Source organism: Euprymna scolopes, chromosome 5, assembly GCF_053919585.1.
Source record: "Euprymna scolopes isolate OS-2025 chromosome 5, ASM5391958v1, whole genome shotgun sequence".
NCBI lineage: Eukaryota > Metazoa > Mollusca > Cephalopoda > Sepiida > Sepiolidae > Euprymna > Euprymna scolopes.
This window is the reverse complement of record NC_136486.1, coordinates 150,602,193-150,628,322: the sequence shown is the minus strand read 5'-3', so window position 1 is coordinate 150,628,322 and position 26,130 is coordinate 150,602,193. Positions and strand designations below refer to the sequence as shown.

At 35.8% G+C, this 26,130-nt stretch overlaps 1 protein-coding gene across 1 annotated transcript in view; it reads right to left on the bottom strand.

Annotated features, from left to right (window-relative positions):
- The window catches only part of LOC145277020 (leucine-rich repeat serine/threonine-protein kinase 1-like), a 611,216-nt gene that overhangs the window by 339,450 nt on the left and 245,636 nt on the right, over nucleotides 1-26,130 (bottom strand). The window lies entirely within an intron of this gene.

The following is a 26,130-nucleotide window of genomic DNA, read 5'->3' as shown; positions in this document are numbered from 1 at the left end:
TTATGATTTTGTTTTTCGTTTTTTTTTTTGTTTTTTTTAAAGCATTAATAAAATATTTGTGTTCCAAAAGTTGACTGATAACAAAATATCTGGTTTTCCTAACCCATTGAATTATTGTGACACACACAAGTTGTTACAAAGTGTTTATAATTCTTGTAGCTGAAGGTGACAGATTTTTCTTCTTTCTTTTATCAGTAACTCTTGCTCAACCCCAACTCAAGTTTCATTTTAATTAAACAAAAAAAAAATTTGATTAAAAATTAAACTTTTTTTTATAAATAATTCAGCTTAACTTATGAAAAGGAAAATTTGGTTCTATTTACGACAGAAATTGTCTTGGGTGATTGTTCATTTAATATGAGACAGAATGCCTGACCTTAAGGAGGAGAGAATTGCTAAAGTGTTACTCTTTCAGTCTACAATTGTGTTGAAAGAGCGATTTAAAGATTTGGACAGGTGCCAAAATCATCATGGAGAAACAAAAGACTACTTGAAAGGTGGTAATTAAAGTGAATACTAAGAATTACCTGAGGAAAAAAAAAGAGAATAATGAAAAAAAGAATGTCAAATCGTTTTAAGATAACGCCATTATTGGACACAAAAAAGATTCTTGCAAAGACAATAATAGATTTGAAGTTCAACATTTCAGTTTAGAAATGGAGGATCGAGGAGGAGTGATGGGGAAAAATGAGAATGGAAAAAGGTCAAAGTTTAAACGTAATGTGATTTTCAAATTATAAATTATTTGGCATTAAATCACAGATTTATTGTTTGACCTGAATATATTTAAGAAACGAAAAAAAGATGAAGGAATCAAATCTCCACAAACATGTTATTCTAGAGGATGTGCAGTATTATCTATATTATTTACTGGCATCGTTATTTGGTGTTGAAAAAAAAATCGTTAACAAATACATAATAAAATTGAACAAAATTGTTCTAAATGTCGATGCACCCCTAACTAAATGGGGTCCTGGTGATTCCCAAAAGAATGAATTTCAAAGAAAATATACCTTTATTTTGTCCGATGCAATGGTAAAAAAATACATCAGCTTTGTGTATGTAGAATCTACCGTTAATTTTTTTTAAATATTCTGTAAATAATGGCTTAAAGTTTAAAATGCAAAAGTCAAGCATCATAGTTCAATTGTGCTCTAAACAGAAACATTTGTTTTGAATATGCCCCAATCTTATCAAAAAAACAATTGTTGATTTTATGAAATTATTTATACATAATCACTTCAATTAAAGTTAGACGTCCAAAAGTCAAGTATCATGGTTCAATTGTGCTTTAAAAAGAAACATTCATTTCAAACGGGCCCCTGTCTTATAAAAGAATCTACAGTTGATTTTACAGGCTGGGCTTTTCTGCTTGTGCAGTGATAAAACTTCTCAAATGCACTTGTGATCTTAGGTTGCATAAAAAGTGTTAATTTTAGTCACAATTGGAGATTCTGATTTTTGATACTTATCTGATACCAATACAAAACTTATGTAAGAACACTCCCAGACACATCAAGTACCTTCATGTGAAATTATTTTTAAATTTAGCAAGGTTCCTTTTATAGAATAGTAAATAGATATTTTTACATATTTAAATTATTTTTAAATCACATTTCAAATATTATGTGAATATAATTTTTAATACCACATTTTGTTATGGCTTTGTCCTGCTTCCCTAACATAACTGGCTCAAAGAAAAGATGACATAATTCCATTTCTGGTCGATAAACACCGGTTTTCTTTTTTGTTGCAGACAATCTACTAGTTGACCAGTTTTTTACAAATCTCAAGAGCAATAAAAGCCTTCTATTATGTCTGAAAGTGATACGCTGTTATACGAGCGAAATCTGAGATGCGTCGCTGTACAACTCAGGCTCTCTACCGATCCAAGTTATAGCAACAGAACCATTGCCAGCTCCCTCAAAATGCAAACCCAGATGGTTCAATGCTTTAGGGTACAGCTCAACATATCAGAAGACCCACGGTTATGGTCTTTGGTGTGGTTTCAAGTGAGAACCACATCATGCCACCTCACATCTTCAAAATCAACTTGAAAGCCAACACCAAAGTGTACCTGGATGTGATGAAGAGTGTGGTGATCTCCTAGTGCAATCAGGTGGCCATTGGTAGACCCTGGGTGAGGCATCATGACCCGGCGCCGGCCCACTAATCCAAAGAGACCGAAGTTTGGCTTCAGAAGAAGTGCTACAACTTTGTATCCTTTTCTCAGTGGGCCCCTTCCTCCCCCAACTTAAACCCGCTGGACTACTTCATTTAGTCATACGTCGAGAACATCACCAACATGACCTCCCACAATATTAAAGCCAACCGCCATCCGCCAAGTATTTGCTGAGATCCTGTCGGCACTTGTGGAAAAGGCATGCTCCCAATTCCAGACCCGTATCGAGGCAGATTTAAGGTGGTTACATTTAATAGATGTCAGCTCTGCTATATAATCAAGTAACCTAAATTGATTTTTCAATAAATGTTTTAAAATAAAGCTGTAGTATTCGTTTTCTATAGAGTGACACTTTTTATTGTTCTACCCTGTACTTGCATTCCAAGTTCTGCAGTAAGCTAAAGATCTATGAGAAAAAAAGGCTTATAACAATGTAGACCCTATTGCAGGGATATGCAACAGTTTAACATACCTTATCAAGATGGCTCAGTAAAAACATCTGTAGTACAAATTTGAGTTAGGAAATCCAAAAAGCAGAAAAGAAAAAAAAACAATAAGTAATCAAAAGTCCAAAGATGTTTGAATTTATTTAAGAATCAAATTGGCAGGTGCGCGCACGGAAGTCGTCGAGTGTTACGATGACGACGACGACGGAAGCTATTCAGCAAATGAGGTCAATAACCAGGTTTGTTTGTTATAAGCGAAGTAAAAAAAGAAAACAACATTAAAACTTAAGGGGGAGGGGATAATCAAAACATCGAACAAAAACACAAAAAAAAACTAATGTAAGGCAAACGACTGATGTTGAAAACAGAAAAACGAACACGTGAAAAATGGCTTCAATAAGCCAGTTTCAATATTAAAATATAAAAAATCGGTGGGTACCCGGGTGTTTTTGGGTGTGTGGTCGGGGTGGATAAGCGAAGTAAAAAAAAAAAAAAAAAAAAAAAAAAAAAAAAACAGAAAAACGAACGTGACGTGAAAAATGGCTTAAATAACACTGGTTCAATATTTAAATTTTAAAAATCGGAAAAAAAAGACATCTTACACCACGATTCGAACGTAAAACGTTTAGATAATGAACCAACGAGTTAACCAACAGACCTAACGTGACATACATTAAATTTAGTCAGTTTTTAAACTATTTAAAGTAAATCAGGTCATGACGTCATCTAATGCATGCGGAGAACCGGTCGAGAAACAAGAGGATCGTTTTTGTTGACCCCCCCCCTGTCGAAAATTGTCGATTTTGGGGTGAAAAAATGAACGTTTTTGGCCAATTTTTCGATATTTTTCGAGCGAAGGATGGATACCGAGTTTGTGAATTTTTGTTCTGCCTGTCAAAAGTTTTTAGCAGACACACAAACATACACACATACATACATTTTCGCTTTTATATATATATATAGACTAGCGAGGGTACCCAGCGTTGCCCGGGTGTTTGGAGGTGTCTGTGCTGTTAAATAAAAAAGAAACCGGGTGTGTGTGTGGGGAGGGGGGGGAGTTGGTAGGATCGAACCCGAAGCCCTGAGGTGAAGTTTGAAAATAAAATCGGGCAGCCAGATTGAGTTACTGAAAGATGTTTGAATTTATTTAAGTAAAAACCAAATTGACAGGTGCGTTAAGACGACGGTCAATGACCAGGTTTGTTTGTTATAAGCGAAGTAAAAAAAGAAAAGAACGTTAAAACTTAAGCGGGGGGGGGGGTAATCAAAACATCGAAAAAAAAAAACACAAAAAAACTAACGTAAGGCAAACGAACGATGTTAAATGTAAAAATCGAAAAAACAAAAAACAAAACAGAAAAACGAACGTTAGAACAAATAAACAAATAAACACATGAAAAATGGCTTAAATAAGCCTGTTTCGATATTAAAATTTTAAAAAATCGGTGGGTACCCGGGTGTTTTTGAGTGTGTGGTCGGGGGTGGATAAGCGAAGTAAAAAAAAAAAAAAAACAGAAAAACGAACGTTACGTGAAAAATGGCTTAAATAACACTTTTAAATAACATTTAAAAAAATCGAAAAAAAAAGAAAAAAAAGACATCTCACACGACGATTCAAACCCAAAACATTTAGATAACAAACCAATGCGTTAACCAACTGACCTAACGCGACATACATGAAATTTAGTCAGTTTTTAAACTATTTAAAGTAAATCAGGTCATGACGTCATCTGACGCATGCATAGAACCGGTCGTCGTCATGAGAGGACCGTTTTTGTTGACCCCCCCCCTTTTGAAAATTGTCGATTTCGGGGTGAAAAAATAAACGTTTTTGGCCAATTTTTCGATATTTGTGAATTTTCGTTGTGTCTGTCGAAAGTTTTTAGCGGACACACAAACACACAAACATACATACACACGTTTTCGCTTTTATATTTATAGATTACTTTTTATATATAAAAGGCATTAAAATAGTTTAAATCATAAACATATTTGTTTTGTTTTTGTTTGAAAACGATTCCAACTTTGCAATGAAAAATACTTAATAATTAAACAATTTGGGACACGAGAAATGCAAAAGTGTTGTTTTTTTTCAAGTTCTAAATTTCTATAAATCTATAGTTTTAATCACATACAACTTGGGTAAAGAAAATATCTTTTGGAAATATGCGAATTGATCAAGTAGTCTTTTTGTTTTGTTTTGGTTTTTTAATAAAAAAAAACAAAAACAAAAAGACTACTTGATCAATTCAAAGACATTTTAATTTTTTTATCAAATCAAAGACATTTTTATTTTTGGTTGAACTGAAAATGTATTCAAAATAATCGTTTTAAAAATTTGGGATGCTAAAAACGTATGTTTTTTATTATCTTTACTTCTATATCGTTTTGTTTATATACGAATTCTTAAAAAAGTTATTTTCAGTTCTATTTATTCATTTATTTATTTATATTCATTTTGTTTATGTTAGAAGTGTAGAAATATAAATCTATTTAAAAATAAATGAAATAAGAAAGAAGACGATCCATAAATTGTCGAATTAAATTTAAAAAAGACTTTATTTACGCAGTTTTTAAACCAGAACTCATAAACTGGATGGACTGCTTCAATATCCAAGCAAGACGATTTGAATTTTATATTATAATAGATAAAATTAATGCCTCTTATCTTTTTATCTCGCCCGGATGAATCAGGGTAGTTGCAAATTGTATTATGATGATGATTGAACTTATGCAGTCATAACCTGAAAATTTCATCTCTCTGTTGCAGATATTGATGGTGTGAGACTCAAAGAAAGCAACTCCTGTCATTTGTGTCAGAATCAAAGATGTGTTATTGAATTCCTGGCAAAAGTGCATGGAAAATGATGGTGACCATGTAGAAAAATAAATTTTAGAGCACAAAAGATTGTTCATTTTAAATAGTACCACTCCCAACTTCATAGCTCTGACTTTTTGAGTTGAAAAATAGGAAGCTTTACTTTTAAAATGACTCTCATAATATACAGGATGAACCCCCCAAAAACGGGCCCCGACTCTAATTAGGCCCCGTTTCTTAGTGTTTTGTCTGAATGAAATAAGACTTTTATCATAACTGGTTTATTATATTAAAAACATCACATCAAAACACTAGGGTCTTTGGCCTTTTTTTTTCTCCGTTGACTGTAAAATGCACAGAAAAACAATTGAATGTCCTCTGTTTTTTGGGGTCACTCTGTATATATATATATATATATATATATATATATATATATATATATACACATACACACAGATAAAGAGAAATATAGTCTGCTGAAATTTTATATGGATCTTTCAAAGTGCATCAAACTAAGTGTAATGATATTTGTTCAATACACAGTAAGGAGTGAATAAGGATTAGTATTTAATGCAAAAATGAACACAAGTTTAATTATATTTTAATCATAAATTCTAAGTTAATTCTAATCCAACAGGCTATAAGTTCTGCTTCATTTTCAATGGGCTAAAAAGTCCAGTGTACTTATGTTTATGGGGAAAATATGTTTATTCAATCATATTTCACTCTTTATTTATACTAATCATTTAATTTATGGAGCTTGGTGTAACTACGGAACTTTTACAAATAAATGACAAAAAATCCATTTTTTTATATTTTCTGCACTGAAGAAGTTAAGACTTTAAAAGAAAATATTAAAAATATGGGCATGATTACATAAATCCGAAATAAATTAGAAGACTAGTTGCTACGGTGTTGGCATGATATTTATACATTGAAATGTTAATGACTCGACATTACAAATCAAAGATGGTGTAAATATCATAAAACATAATTGTTAAAATGTTTTTGACTCCTAATGGGGGTATGACATCAATGATTCCGACGATCGTTTTTATAACCACAAGTTATAAGAACCAACCAATGAGAAGCTCATAAAGTTACTATAAAATTTGTTTTGATAATTTTGGATTCAATCAGTTTACTGTGGTCTCCATCACGAACCTGCATTTGATTCTTCACTGCCATGTTTGTTATAAGGAATTACTTAACATTCAAGATCAGAACTGCACTGAATCTTCGCTGCCATCTTTGTTACTAGGAATTACTTAACACTCAGGATTGGAACTGCACTGATTCTTCACCGCCATCTTTGTTCAACATAATGTCTCAACACTTAATAATAATTGTAAAGGGTCCCATCAGTTTTGGCAAATAATAAACAGAATCCTGAACAGAAGTATCTGCTCTATCCCAACTATCACCAATGGACCTGAAGTAATCTCGTCAGCATCAGACAAAGCTAAACTCTTTGCAGCTAATTCTACCCTTTACGACCAAGGCCACCAACCTCCAGTATTTTCTCGTGTATATGAAAACATGCAATGCGAGATACAAATATCTGTATATTGCCAAGCTAATCAAAAACCTTGATTCCAGTAAAGCAACTGTCCTTGACGGCATACTAATTATAGTGCTGAAAAAGCTTCAACCAGAACTAGCGCCCATACTTACAAAGTTATTTAAGTGTTGTCTTAAGGGGAAATGCTTCCTATTACCTTGGAAAATCTCATCAGTATGCCCTGTATTTAAGAATTCAAGTGATCTCTCATCTCCCTCTCAGTACAAACCAATAAGTTTCCTGTGCATCAGGAGTAAACTGCTAGAATCTGTGTTAAATAGTGAAGTAGTCAACAATCTCAGCAAAAACAACCTTCTTAGTGACGTGCTTACAGTTATATCTCATAGGGTTAGCAAATCTCTCGACGGAGGCTTCTTCTCTAGGGCAATTGCTTTTGACATATCAAAGGCTTTTGATAAGGCATTGCATAAAGGTTTACTTCACAAGATCTCCAGCTATAGTATAGCTGGAAATGTCTTCTCAATTATTAAATCATTTCTTTCTGACAGGTTCATACAAGTAGTGGTTGATGGACAGAAATCAGAAGCTCTCAGTATTAATGCTAGAGTCCCTCCTGGGCCCAACTCTCTTCCTGATCTATATTAATGATCTACCAAATTACATCCTTACATCATTCATAGACATTTATGCTGGCGACATTACAATCCATGGTAGCACATCAAAGACCGTAAACGACCAAGTTCTCTCTGATTCTCTCTCCTCTGATCTTGAGCATGTGGTACAATGGGGAGAGAGGTGGCTAGTTACTTTTAATGCATCTAAAACCAAGTTTCTATCTCTACATCATCTATGCTCTGATGCCAATCTGACATCGGTTGAAATGAATGGCTCTCGTCTTGGGGAGGCTTCATGTTTTGACAAACTTTTGGGCTTGACTTTTACTCCTGACCTGAAATGGAACATGTATATCAAATCCATTGCCAAGATCACTGGAAAAATGGTAAGATTCTTCTACTGCTCCAGTAGATATTTCACTCCTGATGCAATTCTTTACCTATATAAAAGCCAGGTACGGCCAACGATGGAGTACTGTTGCCACATCTGGGCAGGATAAGCTGCTAGAAGCAGCTTATCCTGCCTTAACAGAGTTCAAAATAGACTTCATAGCTTAGTGGGGGATGCCCTTTTCTCTTCCCTGCAACCTCTTTCCCACAGAAGAGGCATTGCGAGCCTGTCTCTGCTTTATCGTTATTTTCATGGCAAGTGCTCAGCTAAGCTCTAATCTATGGTCCCCCCTCCCCAAACTTTCACGAAAAACACTTGTCTAGCCAAAACCATTATCAATGATTTCCCACACTTTATCTGTACCTGAACCTAAACGTAGATTCCATGAACAAAGCTTCTTTCTTAGAATTGCACGCTTGTGGAACTTTTTTCCGATCGCCTGCTTTCCAGCTGACTACAATCTGAATGTAAACAAGTTCTTGATGAACCGTCCCCCTAAGTAATCCAATTTAGAAAATTCCCACTATTTATGTTTACTACGCTATAATCACATTGACTAATGTATACCCATTAACCATTATCCTCGAGTGGCCTCTTGGCCTTGATAAATGATTCCTGTGTTAAAAAAACAAAAAAAATTCTCTTCATTTTTTTTCAGATTCATGTAATCATGCCTATATTCTTATTTTATTTTCAAGTTAATGAGTTCTTATTCTTCTGAAAATATTCAAAAATTGATAGAATTATGTGAATGGTTCTGCACCACGAAATAGGTGCTGTCAAGCATTGAACATTTTAACATGCTGAAAGAAATAAATAAGATGAACAGCATCTTGGAATTTTGAATATAGACTTTGTCATTTATTTGTATGTGTGTGTATATCTATAATATAAAGCTGAATGTCTGTGTGTGTGGTCACGAATAGGCTCCTATGTGGTTGACTATTTTAAAAAACTGATTACATATAATGATAGAGGATGTATCGAAACACAGGAATGGGTATGTTTGATCTGGCAGAACAGTGGTTCATTAAAATTGTGGGTTCTGCGTTTGTGCCTGGTCCACAAAGTATGGAAATAAAAAATTAAAAAATTTAAAAAAAAAACGTTTACAAGTGTTTTTGATATAGATGTACATAAGAATATTTTGATAATTATGTTTTAACTTAAATAGGGATGGTATAATAAAATTGTGGGGTCTGCGTTCACGCCTGGCCTCCATAGAATGGAAATAGGCACAAACTTTAATAAAGACATTTCATATCTATCTGTGTAAGTATACTTTGATAATTATGTTTCAGTTTGAAGAAATATGGTATAATAAAATTATGGGGTGTTCGTTTGCGCCTGACCTCCATAAAATGGAAATATGTCACAAAGTTTAACAAGGTTTTTTAATATAGATCCACAGAATATTGTGATAAGTGTTTCAGTGTGAACAGGTAGGGTATAATAAATTATGGGGTTTATCTATTTTATTTTTACTTTCATCATATTTTGCTTTGGTTTTGATACCTCCAAATTCGAAGCTATCTCTTTACAACCCTTCCTTTTCATTACCTATCACACTTCATAAATCAGAATTCATTTTCTGTAGACTGTTTTTGAACCCAGTCAATGACGGGTACTTTTGCTAGTATAGATATAAATGCCCAGGGTAAAATGGAGCTTTAAAAAAAAAAAAAAGCATCAGGTCCAGCGACGTTTTTTCTTTTTAAATAATGGATCAAGAAAATTGAGGGTGGTAAGAGAAAGAAAAATGAAAAAAGAGAGGTAAGGATAAAAGAGAGGAGGAAAGAATATTAAAAATTCAAAAAGAGAGAGAGAGAGACATATTTAAAGTGGAAAGCGATAAAGTAAGGAGGAAAAGGGCAATATTTATATTCATTTTCTATCTGTAAACTAAATATTACTCTTTCTGTTTATATATATATATATATATATATATATATATATATATATATATATATATATATATATATATTTATTTATATACATATATATATATATATATAGCAATCAATAAAGAAAGAAAATGACGGTATAAAGCTATATGCATACTGTTGCATTTTTATACATCTTTCTAAATGATGTCTGATAAAACCTTTTCTCATTTTAAATTCTTTTCACATGTAAAATGTGAAAAGAATTTTGTTAAAAACAAATGCTGCATTCATAAAACAATATGTTCATTCATTTTAAGAACAGCAGAAAGTACACCTTTGGTTTACATTCAGCAACTCTCGCTTCTCTTATTTTGTTCTTAAGTCTCCATATTCTGTAAACAACGTTTCTAACAAAAGGGAAAGAATTGCTGTTTTCTGGACATGGATCTATTCATCCAGGATTATCGTTGGCAAGGTTTTGAACTTGAAGTATATTTTTTTGTAGCTTTTTATATCAAATGATTTCATGATTTGCTATAAAAATATCACATTCTTTCTTTATATATTTTATAATAGCAAGGCCCCCCTCCCCATGCGTTGCCTGGTTATAAAATATGCTTAAATATATTTTAATTTATGCAGATTTTGTATTAATTATTATAGAGCCAATATACTATTGATTATTATATTGTACCCAATATATAGTAGTGATTACAAAAGTAAAAAAAAAACAAAAATGACTTGGCTGCGATCAGCTAGAATCAAAACCGAAACATAATGCTCGTATGTATTATTCGTTACTGTCTGAGCTATCAGCACTCGATATGAGATAGCTAAAAATGAACTAAAAAAAAATTCATCCGGGCAAAACTTTTTGTAAATGTTGAGTGATGAAATTTGATAATGATCATAAGTATATATGTAAAATAATTAGGAAAAGGCAAATTTCAAGCGAAATTAAAAAAAGCCAAAATCTGCGAAATTTGCTGATGAATAAACTTTATCAAACAGAGAAAAAAAAAAGACAAGTGACAAACTTGCTGAAGGTTTAACAAAAGACAAGAAAACAAAATTCTTTTTTATCATCTATTCCCCATATTTTGTAAATATTGACTTAGTCACGACTCATTACGTTACCCAGTGATTAGTATTTTTTTTAATGAAGATGTTGTTTTATTGTTTATTTTTTATGTCAATGTCAGTGTTTTAGACACTTAATTGGTTTTCAGTGAAGGTTCCCTCAATGTTAAAAAACACTGGTTTTTTGGGGTTTTTTTTTTTACATCAATGTTATAGTTAGAAAACATAGTGCCGTGTGTAAATTTCATATTGAGATCGTAATTAGTTGCCAAATAATATCAGTGTACTTGTTTTTCATTTGCTAATTTTTTGAGAGTGGGTATCAAACTTCTCAAATCATCATTTGGCAGTATTATTGCGAAGTCGCATAAGTACGCGCTTTGAATTCTTGCTTGCCAGTGTTATAACTGTTTAAAGGGTGACAAGAAAAATAGAATACAAGAATAGCAAAATATATGAACAAGACTATACAAATGTTTGAATCGTTTGTTTAGCCGATGCACAACTTTGGTTGGTTCACCAGACATAGACCCCTGCATTAATGTCTTCCAGTATTTATTGTGTATAGATCAGTTCATTCATAGGTAACACAAGTAATTCCACCACAACAGAAACTGAACATGAACTTATTTGTTAGATATTTTTAAGTCTTGTTTATTTCATCTTCAAAACCTTTGTGTTACATATCCAATTGGTATTTTGATGTTCACATAAGTTGTTTAAAAGAAACTGTTTATGGAAGTTCCATTTGATTTTAGATACACAAAGCAAAATAAGTTCTCGGCAGTAGTGGTAGAAAGGAGAGTTCTTGTTGGGAAAGTTTTACAGACCAACCATAAAAAAAGAATCGAGCAGAGAGAGACTAGCAACATCCCTCACTTGATTGCAAAGTGACATCAATGTAAAAATAAAACTTTGCTATTTGTTTGCCTTCTCCATGACGGCAAAGTTAAATGCAAGGTAATTTTTTTAATGTATGAAACAAAACACATTTAAACAAAATACATGGATGTTGTGCAGAGACGGTATTGCTCAATCTGAAATCCCTTCAGATACCTTTTACAACAAAGCATTGGGTATCATGAGATTAAAGTATCTCCTCTCCTATATAATAAAATGACTGCAGAAATTCCCCTCTGGACCAAAGTGTCGTAGGTTTGACACAACAGATGCTACATACAAATTCGATACATCTCACAACTATCTTATGGAGTTTTCAGCCACCATTTTAAACACATTCAGTCGTAATAATAAAATGTGATCCAGGAAGAGAGAGGAAAAGAAACGAAAGAAAATGAAAAATAAATGAATAAATATCAGGGTGAGTAGTGAACCCCCCACTTCCTCCTCCTCCAAATCAAACGTAGATCCCCATCAACTCCCCCTCCCTCACACACAACATTGCTAGTAGCAAGAGACTTACCAACTCCCCCTCAGCGAGAGCCCCACCACCACCTTTAACACCTTGACTTTTTTTTTCTTCGCTCATTCCTCTCTCACTATGTAAAAACCAATGCGCAAGGAAGCATTTTCAATATAAGCAAGCTTATAGTAATAGTATATATATTACGTATATTACTTAAATAAAGTCCCAACTTCATCTACTGTAATAGAGAAAATAATTGTCGGCATTTTTGTTTTTTATCGCTAGTTTACTTGAATGTAGCATGAGTGAGCAGTGTTTTGCCCATATTTCCTCCTATAACACAGAACACGTTAGGTAACATACAAATATCTGTGCATGAGGTCGCCAAGCTAATCAAGAACCTTGATTCCAGTAAAGCAACTGGCCCTGATGGCATCCCAATTATAATGTTAAAAAAGCTTCAACCAGAACTTGCTCCCATACTTACGAAACTCTTTAAGCGTTGCCTTAAAGAGACGTGCTTTCCAACACCCTGGAAAATCTCATCAGTATGCCCTGTATTTAAGAATTCAGGTGATAAGTCATCTCCCTCTCAGTACAGACCAATAAGTCTCCTGTGTGTTATGAGTAAGTTGCTGGAATTCATATTAAATAGAGAAATAATCAACCACCTCAGCAGAAATAATCTTCTTAGATGTGCTAACCGTTATATCTCATAGGATTAGGTAATCTCTTGACAAAGGCTTCCTTTCTAGGACAATTGCTCTTGACATATCAAAGGACTTCAACAAGGTATGGCATAAGGGCCTACTTCTCAAGATTTCCAGCTACGGTATAACTGGAAATGTTTTCTCTATCATTAAATCATTTCTCTCTGATAGGCTCATAAGAGTAGTGGTCGATGGACAAAAATCAGAGGCCTGCAGTATTAATGCTGGAGTCCCTAAAGGGTCCATCCTGGGCCCAACTCTCTTCCTGATCTACATCAATGATCTCCCTAAACACATACTTAAATCATTCGTTGACATCTATGCTGATGACACGACCATCTACGGCAACACATCACTGGCTGTAAATGACAAAGTTCTCTCTGATTCTCTCTCCTCTGATCTCGAGCACGTGGTTCAGTAGGGGAAGACATGGCTGGTTACCTTTAATGCATCTAAAACCAAGCTTCTATCTTTACATCATCAACACTCTGATCCCCATCTGGCATCAATTGAAATGGATGGCTCTTGTCTAGGAGAAGCTCCATATTTTGACAAGCTTCTGGGTTTGTCCTTTACTCCTGATCTAAAATGGAACACGTACATCAAGTCTGTTGCCAAGGTCGCTGGAAAGATAGTGGGATCCTTCTACCGCTCCAGAAGATATCTCACTACTGATGCAATTCTCTATCTATATAAAAGCCAAGTACGTCCAAGGATGGAATACTACTGCCATATCTAGGCATGAGCTGCTAAAAACAGCCTATCCTGCCTTGACAGAGTACAAAATAGACTTCATGGCTTAGTGGGGGATGCTCTTTTCTCTACCCTGCAACCTCTATCCCACAGAAGAGACATTGCGAGTCTATCTTTGTTTTATCGTTATTTCCATGGCAGGTGCTCGTCTGAACTCCAATCTCTGGTCCCCCCTTTTACGAAAAACACCCGTCTAGCTGAATCCACTATCAAAAATTTTCCCCACTCTTTATCTGTGCCTAAATCAAAACGTAGATTCCATGAACAAAGCTTCTTTCTTAGAACTGCACGCCTGTGGAACTCTGTTCCTTCTGCCTGCTTCCCATTTGACTACAACCTGGATGTCTTCAAGTCCAAAGTAGACAAATTCCTAGTGAACTGCCCTCTTAAGTAGACACTTCATTAAATCTCCACACTAACGTACTGCACTTGCAATAACCCTTATCCCACAGTGGCTTCCGGGCCTTGATAAGTGGTGACCACCGTGTAAAAAAAAAAAAAAAAAAAAAAAGTAGTAGTAGCGATAAGAAAAGAGCGAGGGAGAGTAGAAAAATCTTTAAGCAAGAAAAAACAAAAAAAACGGCCATTTTGGGTTGGGACCACGAGAGAAGGAGATGGAAAAATTCCTCACAATATCATACCAAAAAGCAATGGAAAGAACCAGTGACCAGATATGATGGATGAATCATTTCCATATTCTGAGGATAAAATGAAGGACTTTCTTTTGCCGTCTTACTCATATCCCCATAAAGGCGACTAAAAGAAACCTAATATTCAACTGCCAGAAAAAATAAATCAGCGTTGATATGATATCTACATGGAACAATGTAAAATGACATGCAGTACGTGTAATTTTCGGGTCGACGAGACAATATTGATTAATTTGAAAGAGACTACAGAAGACGATATATTCACGTTCACGGACTTTTAAAAATAATAATAAAAAAGCAAGAAAGAAAGAAGCTATGCTGGCTATGCGATTATATTTTATCTGCAGTAAGTACCCCATTTTTAATACCCCCATCTCCCAAACCCCGCCTCCATCCATGTTTATTTTTTTCTCTGGACCGTTATTCCGGAATAACATTCATGTCAATTTTTTTTTTTTTTTTACTTTATTATTTTTTTTTGTTTGATTTCATTATTTTACTCGACCTCACTCCGACCCATTAAAGTGTTGCATTAAGTTTCAATTATATGTTTAATAAAGCCTCTATGATATTTTATCCACGTGTTGTGTCATTCTTGTTTACGTTCAAATTGTTTAAGGTTAAATGAAAATTCTTCACAAATCTTAGACAACATGTCATTCTAGGGTGCAAATCTGCATTCGACACACTTTAGCTCTTTTTATATATTTTTATTCTGTGTTACGAGCAACATGGGGCAAAGCACTATTCTAGAGTCAAAGATTCTAACCAAGGGTGATCACCCTAACTTAGCTTCTCCCAGCCCATAACAAATGCTACATTGCATCCGACGAGCAACACCATAAAATCACACCATCTTTAGAGGAAGGAGTCCCTATTTTTCCCTCTAAATATTTAGTCCTACCCCTGCTACCAGTTGTCACCAGGCCCAATCGATACCCATTAACACCTAAAATTTCCTAGGCATGCTCCTGATTATAACTCCCAACCCATAACCAAGCTTCTAAGTAAATACTTACTAGCCATAGTCCAATACATTGACTTAAAGTAATCTATAATGAACAGTAACCATTAATATCTCTTTATTAAGAGATAGTATTGCAATAATTATTACACAAACTAAACCGGTACTCATTGAAATAAAAACTTCCGGATATTAAGAGAAAGGCGAAGTCATTCTCCTTCGTTGTAGTCTAAAGGCAACTTACACAAATTGTCTAAAATTCCATGCATTCGTATACAATACTACTTATCCATCCATCTATACTTTAACTATACTTACAGAATATGCAATAACCTATATCTATCAGGTATAACTGTACTCCATATCAAATGTTCTCTTGTCTCTATACTGAGCATATCTAATCTTTCAGTCTTACTAAATGTCCGGTTTGGGCACCAAATCAGAATTTCTAATAGAAAGTAGATCATACTCTAACACTTTATCCTAATCCTAAACCTACTAAACCATATCTAACCATACATTCCTAAACCTACTAAACCATATCTAACCATACATTGCTAAACTTACAAAACTATATCTAACCATACATTAACTCGACTCTCTCGATCCAATACTGTAGCAAATTTAGCTGCTTCCACTGCATGAATTTTTACGTATACCCTCTCTCAGTAAAAATGAAAATGGACAGCATAATAATGCCCTATTTAAACCACACTTGAGGAGTGAAAATCTTCTGTAGAAGCTAACCTAAATGTCCGATTTTTCCAGGAGATATTAACCTAAATAACCAATAAATATTAACTACCCATGCGGGGTCGCAGAAATACCTGGATTAGGACCCAGGCGCGGGGCGAACCCCCTCGGAGCTGATGGACCCGTAGGTCTTCCCAGGCCATCCGTCTAGGAGAAGGAAAACTCTGAAACTAAACCTAGGGGAGGGAGGTCTCTTCAGTCCTGGACGACAACCTTCCTAGAGCTGGTGACTCAAACAAATCACCGGTTGGCAAACCTAAACTGCTTAAGGAGGAGATAGACTCTGTCTATCGCCCGGCTTTCATACTCCTTCTTTGCCTATTGGCCAGGCGTAGAGGTACTATCACAGGGACTCGCCTGAATCACCCAGTGGTTGACCTTGTTTCCTGACTAGGGCAATGAACGCCGCTTTTCCCCACTCCTGCCACATCCCATTCCCCTAAACTGGAAACAGTGGGGTGCTTCAGTGCCATATATGTCGGTGCAATTGGACTGGGCTGGCTTTGCCTAATGGATTGAGGGTACCGGATTGACAGTTCCTGGCTGCTGTTTCCGACTGATAGTACAGGAGCCCTAACTCTTTGGTAGCGCTTAGAGCGGCTGCTCCATCAACAGTTGTAAAATATCGGGATGTTTGTAGTGCCATGTCGCGCATGGAAAGGGACCCTGCACTCATCCCCGGTGGGCTTTCCTGAGGCCACAATCCTGTGGGTGAGGACAGCTGATGGTCTACTTGTATTGCATGTCTGGTATTCTGCACAACTACTTGTCCAGCACCCCCTCACTCACCCTAACTGAAACTTTTAAATAAAATAAAATGAAATGACAGCTCAAGCAAAAGTTACGTTTAAACCAGGACGAAACTCAAAGAAAACCAACCTGCCTCCTCCCTTGAGGCTTGCATTTACTAATATCCGCGGGCTTAGAACTAACTTAGATGATGTTGAGTCATTTCTCCTTGTAAACACCCCGGATATCTTAGCATTAAGTGAAACTAACCTTCACTCCTCCATTCCCTCTAACCACTTTAACATGCCTGGTTATCTCCCACTCTACCGTAAGGACTCGGACAGACATATGCATGGACTTGGAGTCTATATTCGAAACACTCTCCCCCTAACTAGAGAAATAAAACTAGAATCAGAGGGCCAGGCCTTTATGTGCTTCAGACTAAATATGCAACACAATATTAGCTACTTATATTTTCTCTACCGCTCTCCCTCAAACCAAGACTGTACCCTAATAAACAAAGTCTCAGACAGCATAGATATAGCACTCTCCCTCGATACTAGCGCACAAATACATGTATTTGGTGACTTCAATGTCCACCATAGTAACTGGCTAGAATTCTCAAATCTCACAGACGTAGCTGGTAGCGCCACATATAGCTTCTCTATATCTCATTCCCTATCTCAGATGGTTACATTTCCGACACGTTTCCCAGACCAGCACGATCAACATGCCTCACTTCTAGATCTCTTTCTGACAACGGTTCCCAATGACTGTACAAACAATTCCCATAGCCCACTCGGGAATGCTGATCACGCTGTGATAATGGTAGAAATCAGCCTAAATTCTTGCCCTAAAACTGAAGACCCACTACTCAAAACAACAAGGTATTACAAAAAGGCTGATTGGGAAGCCATCAGGGAGCTCATCAGAGATGCCCCATGGCAAAATATCTTTACTCTTCCAGCGGAACAGTGTGCAAATGAGACAACTGAATGGTTCAAAACTGCTATTGAAGCACATGTTCCCGCACGGAAATACTATAGCAAGCCCCACTCCCCCCAATGGTTTACTTCTGCTTGTGCAGCTGCCATTTGTCAAAGGCAGCATGCGTTCCGCAGATTCAACCGACATAAGTCCAGCTCAAATAAACAGAAGTTTATAGAAGCTAGAAATAATTGTAAGAGAGTGATAGACACAGCTAAGTCAGATTACTCTGAAACCACCAGAAAGCGCATCGAAGCACAGAAATTAGGAACCCGGGATTTTTGGAAAATCTACAACAGCGTAGTTAATAATGGACAGTCAATTATTCCCCCACTAACAAACAATCATGAGGTTGCTTGCACGGCAACTGACAAGGCTAATCTGCTTGCCAGTCGGTTTGCCTCAAACTCCACACTGAACTCGGTACACCACTCACTCCCTGATTTTCCTCTGCGAACAGACGCCACACTTGACGATTTGAAAATCACCCCTTCTCAGGTACATGCTATTATAAAAAACCTAGACACCTCTAAAGCATGTGGACCAGATCTCATCCCGGCTGTGCTATTAAAAAAATGCTCTGCCGAGGTTGCTCCAGTTCTGTCCAAACTTTACAATAAATGCCTTAACGAATCTTGTTTTCCCGACTGCTGGAAAACCGCCTCTGTGGTACCAGTCTTCAAGAATTCTGGTGAAAGAACTAACCCACTAAATTATCGCCCCATTAGCCTCCTCCCGCTTTTCGCCAAAATATTTGAGTCCTTAGTTAATCAAGTCCTAGTCCAGCACCTAACAGCTGCTAAACTCCTGCCTGACAAACAATATGGATTCAGGCAAGCCCGTTCAACAGCAGATATCTTAACTGTAGTTTCTGAACGTATATACCGTTCATTGGATAAAACAGGGGAGGGTAGAGCGGTGGCCCTTGATATATCTAAGGCTTTTGACAGGGTATGGCACGATGGTCTTCTAAGGAAAATTAGATCATATGGAATCACTGGAAGAATTCATAACGTAATTAAATCCTTCTTAAGTAATAGAAAAATAAAAGTTGTCCTCGACGGACGTACATCCAAACAATATGACATAAATGCGGGAGTGCCTCAGGGGTCTATCCTTGGACCTCTATTGTTCCTGATATTCATAAACGACCTCCCTGATAATATTGTTTCGGAGATGGGTATATTTGCCGATGACACCACTCTCTATAACAGATATGAGGGGAAAACAAATGAACACATATCCAAGAAAATGGCAGAAACACTAGAGGATGACCTCCAATCCGTAGTGGAATGGGGACAAAAATGGTTGGTCTCATTCAATGCTGCTAAGACTAAGCTTGTTTCCTTCAATAACTACAAGAAACCTTCTCTACCACCAATAGCAATGGCCAAGAACACATTGCCTGAAAGTACTTCTTTTAAACTCCTCGGCCTAACGTTTACAGGGAATATGAACTGGAATAGATACATTGAGAGCATTGCCAAGGCTGCTGCAAGGAAGGTTGGCTCCCTCTACCGTGCTAGAAAACTACTTACGCCTGCCAGTATCCTATACCTCTATAAGGCAACCATTCGCCCATGTATGGAGTACTGTTGTCACATCTGGGCTGGTGCATCTGCTGCTTGTCTCTCGCTCCTGGACAGGGTTCAAAAAAGAGTCGCCAACCTGATAGGTCCTGAACTGTCATCTAGGCTTCAACCTCTGTCCCATCGACGAGATGTTGCATCCCTCTGCCTGTTCTACAAATACTTTACTGGTGAATGCTCTGACGAACTGCAAACACTTGTACCTCCCCGACGTAACTACCCCCGACAAACCCGACAAGCTACTAAGTCTCACCCCTTTACAGTGGAGATCCCTAGGTGCAAGAAAGCCTTTTACTCCAATAGTTTCTTCCCCAGAACTGCGGGTCTTTGGAACTCCCTTCCGGGATTCTGCTTTCCCAACTGCAATGATATGCAGAAGTTCAAGTGTAATGTTAACAAACATCTTTCTACTCTTCTCCCTTCATAATGACCCCGCTAATTAATTCCCTAATAGTAGCCCCCTGCTTCAAAGTGGCACTGTGCCTTGTTTGGGGTGAAAGTTGAATAAAAAAAAAAAAAAAAAAAAAAAACTCTACATGTTCCACAGATACTGTGATTACATTGACCGTAACTGGCTCATAGATACGTAGACAATGTTTTCTAGTCATAAATACTAACATCTCCCTCACCAATTTCTGTCCATTCTCTGAAAATTCTCATATTCTGGAATCCAGTTACTTGCATTAAAAGCTTCTTTCTTAGAACTGCATGCCAGTGGAACTCTCTGGCGCTTGCCTGTTTCCCACCTGACTACAACTTGGACGTCTTCAAGTCCAACATAAACAAACTCCTGACAAACCGCTCCCTTAAGTAAGACACTATCAAAACCCCCAATACCAATGATTACTACAATACTATCTCATTGATTACTGTACACGCAATAACCCTTATCCCTGAGTGGCCTTCGGGCCTTGATAAGTGGTGACCCCCATGTAAAAAAAAAAAATAATAAATATGGCATCACAAGAGACATTTTTTTGGCCAGAGTCAAGTTCATTAATGCATAGGTCATTTCTGACATGTACAGTGGAAAAATACAGGAGAGACTCCTGTATTTTTCCACTGTACGTGTAAGATGAGCAACATTAAACGAATGTTAAATAACTAATTTACATGTTTTCTTTTACAAAATTTAATATAATTAATATATTTTAAAATTTTCATTCTTCGTCAATTATAAGCTAATGACAAAGTCATCGTCAAACTAACAAACTGAGTTCTTTTACCATTAAACACACTGTGTGTACATTGGTGATGTTTCAAAATGACACATTTCATGTGTTGATATATTGAATAGTTTAGCTCCCAAATATTTTTATTTTATATTAAGATTTTACCTAAAAACATAAAAAACAATGGCAGTGTCTTCATCATAAGTAAATTGAAGAGGCTAGCTCCCAAATATTCAGTCGTTTTTTTATTATGCCAAAAGAAAAATACAGAAGTTTATTGAACAAAATAAAACAAACTTATTTTTTGCCAACAATTGTATTTATGCAACATATTTCTTTTAATGAAATTCCGTAATTTTTTTTATAGGAACAAATCATTAGAAAATATACTCTATTATTTGGAAGCTAAACTCTTCATTATATAATACTGGGCCAGCAGTGGCCCTCACGTAAACCCGTACTTTAATTTTTTTTTTTTTTTTTTACAGGTGAGGTACACGGGTCCTGCTTGTAATTTAATATTTTAAAACATAATTTAAAATATATTGTTTTGTTGCTAAAGTTAATATTTAAAAGAATAAATAAATAATTAAATAAAATAAAATAAATATTGAATTGAAAAACACACACACAAGATGTTTTTCAAAACGGTCCTTGACTATTTGGCTAGGAGCAAAGTGTAGTTGCTGTTGTGATACTATACTTCATCTTCATTAAAAAAAAAAATAAGATATAAAAAAATTTGTAAATAAAATTATGTATTTTTAAAATTTTGCCTGTTCGTACTTGTTGCTTACAGATGTGACTTTATTATGCAGAAAAAATGCCTCTATCTAGAAGGATTTCTTCTTCACTGACTGCAAACAGGAAAGATCCGCATCCTAAATTCTCAATTCTTATGCTGGTTTCTAATGTAAGGAAAATCTTATTACTCACAAAATGTTTTTCAAATAAATTTAACAAAGTATGAAATTATATCATAGTTATCATTATCCTTATCTCTATTCCACCTTAGAATGATAGTACCTGTTAAGGTCCTATTTAAAGATTAAACAGAACTAGCAGAACCATTTGGAAATTACACAGTGGACTCTTTCATATGTAATAAATTGATGTTGGCATTCTGTTGATGTTCAGCATAAATAGAGACGCCCTGGTATTATTGTAGCTCTTTTGTTAAAACTGCAAAAGTATTTATATAAGCTAGTAAGGACACCTGGCATAGCCCAGTAGTAAAATATGCTTATATATGATATTATAATTTATGAAAATTTTGTATATATTATTATAGAATCGATTTTGTATCGATTCTTATAAAGTTGTGATTTCAAAAATCAAAAAATATATTCATATGACTTGGGTGCATCAGCTTGAATCAAAACTGAAACCAAAACGTACAAAGAATTCTTGGTAAAATTATTTATAAAAAAAAATAGATGACTTGAGTGCCATCAGCTATAATCAAAACCGAAACCTTGGTAAAATGGAAGGTCATAACAATTAAACGACAGTCACTCTGAAGAAAAAAGATGTAAATATGACACACAAAATAACACACACATTGTATCATATTAATATATAGATGCCACATTTGCAGGCTATTTATTTACAAGCTACCATGCTGGAATTTATAAGTCTTATACACTTTATACTTTATTTTTCATGAAATAAAACATCAGAACACTAAACTCTTCCAAACAAAAATAAAATGATGTAGATTATAAAACAATTTTTTCTTAGACCAAATCTGTTTTCTTTTTGCAATTCTGTTCCATTTTGTTTTAAACCAATCAACAACCAGCAACATTTTTAAAAATAAATTGTAAACATTTTTTTTTCAAAAATTTTTAACGAAAAAAACGAACAAAAAAAAAAAAAAAAGTAGCACACAGAATTGAAAAAAAAATTGGTTCAGTGTTTTAGGAGTTCATGATGCAAATAAATACTTATGTATCCATTTACTATCTGACTTGCAAGAGAATATTTAAAAAAAAAAAAATTTATTTTTTTGTAAATACTTTTTATATGAATCTAAAAACATATTTGTCAAAAAAAAAATAACCTCTTGACTTAAACTTGTGAGTAAATTCAGTTTATTTTAATAATAGCACAACAGATTTTTATGATATTTTGGGCTGATAAACCCAGGAGTTCCTTTGTGCTGAAGTTGCTTTAATAGCACATCAGCAGCAATAGCAAATAATCGCACATTATTGAGTCGTAAAATCTTTGTAAACCTCATTATATACAACCAAAATCCTGCACAACTAAATGTCCGATTCGATTCCTGCTGTTTCAAGCAACTTTACATATTGTTTCTAGATGACAAACAGCAGTCAGTCATACCTTATGACAAAGGAGCAGTCAGTCATACATTGACGAGGCATAATTTTGGTTGTACATTTTTAGTAAAACCCATGAAACTACAGCTAGACACTGCATTCAATCTATAAATGGTGGAAACATAAAAAACAGCATTTGAAAAAACTCTAAAGTCAGCACGCACAGTGATTGGAAATAAAATTGATTTTATTGTAATTTAGTATTTTAATTTTGAAGCGTGTGGTTAAATACAATGACCCCACAACTCAATCTTCACTCTTCAATCCTGCAGTCCAATGCACTTCTGACAGCAATTGCTTCTGCCAAACAAAAAAGACACCCTCTCTCCCAAATACAGGCTTTTTATAGGACAAAACCGTCCAAAGTTATTTGCATACTCTTTCCATGATCTCTAGTCTATAAATAGACGCAGTGGCCATTCTCTTCTTTCTTCTTTCACTCTCTGAAGCGGGCGTTGCCAGTGGTAAAAGTTTGCACGATCTTTTTTTTTTTTTTACTACACGCACCCATGATCATTAAAGATTATTCACATCTCATAATCCCGTGTCCAGATCGGCGCATTGCGTTCTCTTTGCGGTCTCTGCATCGGCACCAGTTCATCTTCATCACTCCCTGCCTCAGTACCACCATCCTTATCACCTAAATGGACCACACGCCTTAAATCTAAAACATGTCGTGGCATTCCATTGACACTTAAGTTGTTTGGGGATTGCACTCCTGTTATCACTCCTCTTCCCCACTGTGTTGTGCATCGGGCATTAGGCGGTTTCACCCAAACTTCTTCTCCTATTTGGATTCTGGCTGGTCCTTGATCATTAATTTCCGGTGACATGTCTCTAGGATGTCTCCATTCGTAATTAAAGATTGCTCTATGTGGTACTGTGTCATCTCTTTGCCCGACCTTAGGGGACATGTTGTACCAAAATGTGGCCTCTTCAGGCGATATTCTTCCTCTCTCAGCTATTGCTTTCACGGTCCGATGATGTCGCTCCACAATGCCATTTCCTCCAGGTCTATAGGCTGCCCTGTAATAACTTTTAATCTTCCATTTTTTTAGCATCGTCTGAAAGATTTCTGAGCGAAAAACAGTGCCGTTGTCCATTATCACCTCCCTTACTAGACCTCGTTCAAGCATCACCTTTTCTAATTCAGTTGCAACTGCAGATGCGGCTTCCACTCGCAGTTCCTTCCATATCGCCAGTCTACTTGGCCCACAATCAATTATTGATAAGTACGCTCCCCCTCGGTAGTGTGCTATGTCAATAGCTAGTCTCGTCCAGTTTGTTCCTTCAAAAGTTTGGAATTGATTAAAGTAGTGGTGCACCCAGTATCGACAAGTGCAGTCATTACAGAATCATTCACCTCTACTTCTATTATAGGAAGAGGCCAGTATCGCGCCTTCATTTCATTGCTAGGGTAGCTTGCGGCGCAGAAGCTCCCCCTTGCCCATTTCCCTGAATCTGAGGACAATATCTCGCAATGTGGCCAAATTTTCCACAATTGTAGCATGTTGCCCTGGCCCTAGGGATCTCTGTGCAATCTTTTTTTAGGTGCGGTCGTTGACATCTAAAGCACTGAAGGCTTGATTCTTTCTTTCCCTTATTAGTCTCATTAGTTTGCGCACTTGCGGCCAATGTCTGAGTTTCTATGACCCTTTTGCTGACTAAAAGCCGTGCAGTCGGTATCAGTTTGCTGACATCCATTCTCTCTATGTTCGGTAGCTGCTGTAATGCCACAGACACATCGTCTGGGAATCCAGTTATGAATGCCAGTTTGGCTGTATGTTCCAGCCCTCTTCCCAGATATCCCGCCAGTCCAGCCAATCTTTTGATTTTATTAGCATAAACATCCACCGATTCTCCTGTCCACTTGAATCGTTGCAGTTTTTCGTATGCCTCAAAAGGCCCCTCAGTGAAGGTGGTCACGAGTCTCATCTCTATCAGTTCTGCATCTTCTTGTTCTGCATTATTCATCTCAAGATAGAGAGCGAGTGCATCTCCCTGCAAAAAAAGTGGAATAAAACTGGCACGGTCTCGCACATGTTGAAGCTTAGCCACCAGTTTTACTTTCTTTATCCATCCGACTACATCACCTTCTCCACTAAAAGGTGGTATCACATCTTTTCCCAATCTCAACATCCCAGATTCCATGATCTGTTCTTGGCCGGAATAGCTTGTGGTTAAATACAATGACCCCACAACTCAATCTTCACTCTTCAATCCTGCAGTCCAATGCACTTCTGACAGCAATTGCTTCTGCCAAACAAAAAAGACACCCTCTCTCCCAAATACAGGCTTTTTATAGGACAAAACCGTCCAAAGTTATTTGCATACTCTTCCCATGATCTCTAGTCTGTAAATAGATGCAGTGGCCATTCTCTTCTTTCTTCTTTCACTCTCTGAAGCGGGCGTTGCCAGTGGTAAAAGGTTTGCACGATTTTTTTTTTTTTTTTTTTTTTTTTTTTTTACTACAAAGCGATTTATTGAAATAAAATATTGAAAAAGACATTATTGAAAAGAATATAAAAAATAAAACAATCTTTCTTTGCACTTTCAGATTTTTTTGGGGGGGGGGATTTGAAATTTTATAATAAATATATTTTTATGAAATTATTGAAATCAAAATAATGTTCTTTTTATATTTGATTTCAATAAATCGCTTCAAAATACAAATACAGAATAGCAAAAAAGCGAAGATACTGTGGGGATCTATAAATAAAAAAAAAAATGAAACTCAACCGGATGTGGAGTTATCAGCTCTTACATACAACCGGATGTGGAGTTATCAGCTGTTACATACAAAGTGTCTCTATGCATTTTCAAACAAGTGTTGGGCAATAGCAAGCATTCCTTCTGCTGACAGAATGGATGCATAAAGGTGTTAAATCTCTTTGGATGAGTTTGACTTCACTCCCATCCTTTTTCCCTTTCTCACACTTTTACTCATTTTCAAATGCCTGATTAATTCATTTTAGCACTTCAATTTTCTTCTACTGCATCTTTATTTTCATCAATAAATGGAGATAAAATTTCCTACAAGATAAATCATTTTTAGTTACTCAAACTGTCAAAATGAAATTACATTTCATCACAAATGGAATGGATTGAATACACATGTATTACTTATATATCTTTTTGTATGAGTATGTGTATTCAAAATGTGATTTTATATATAT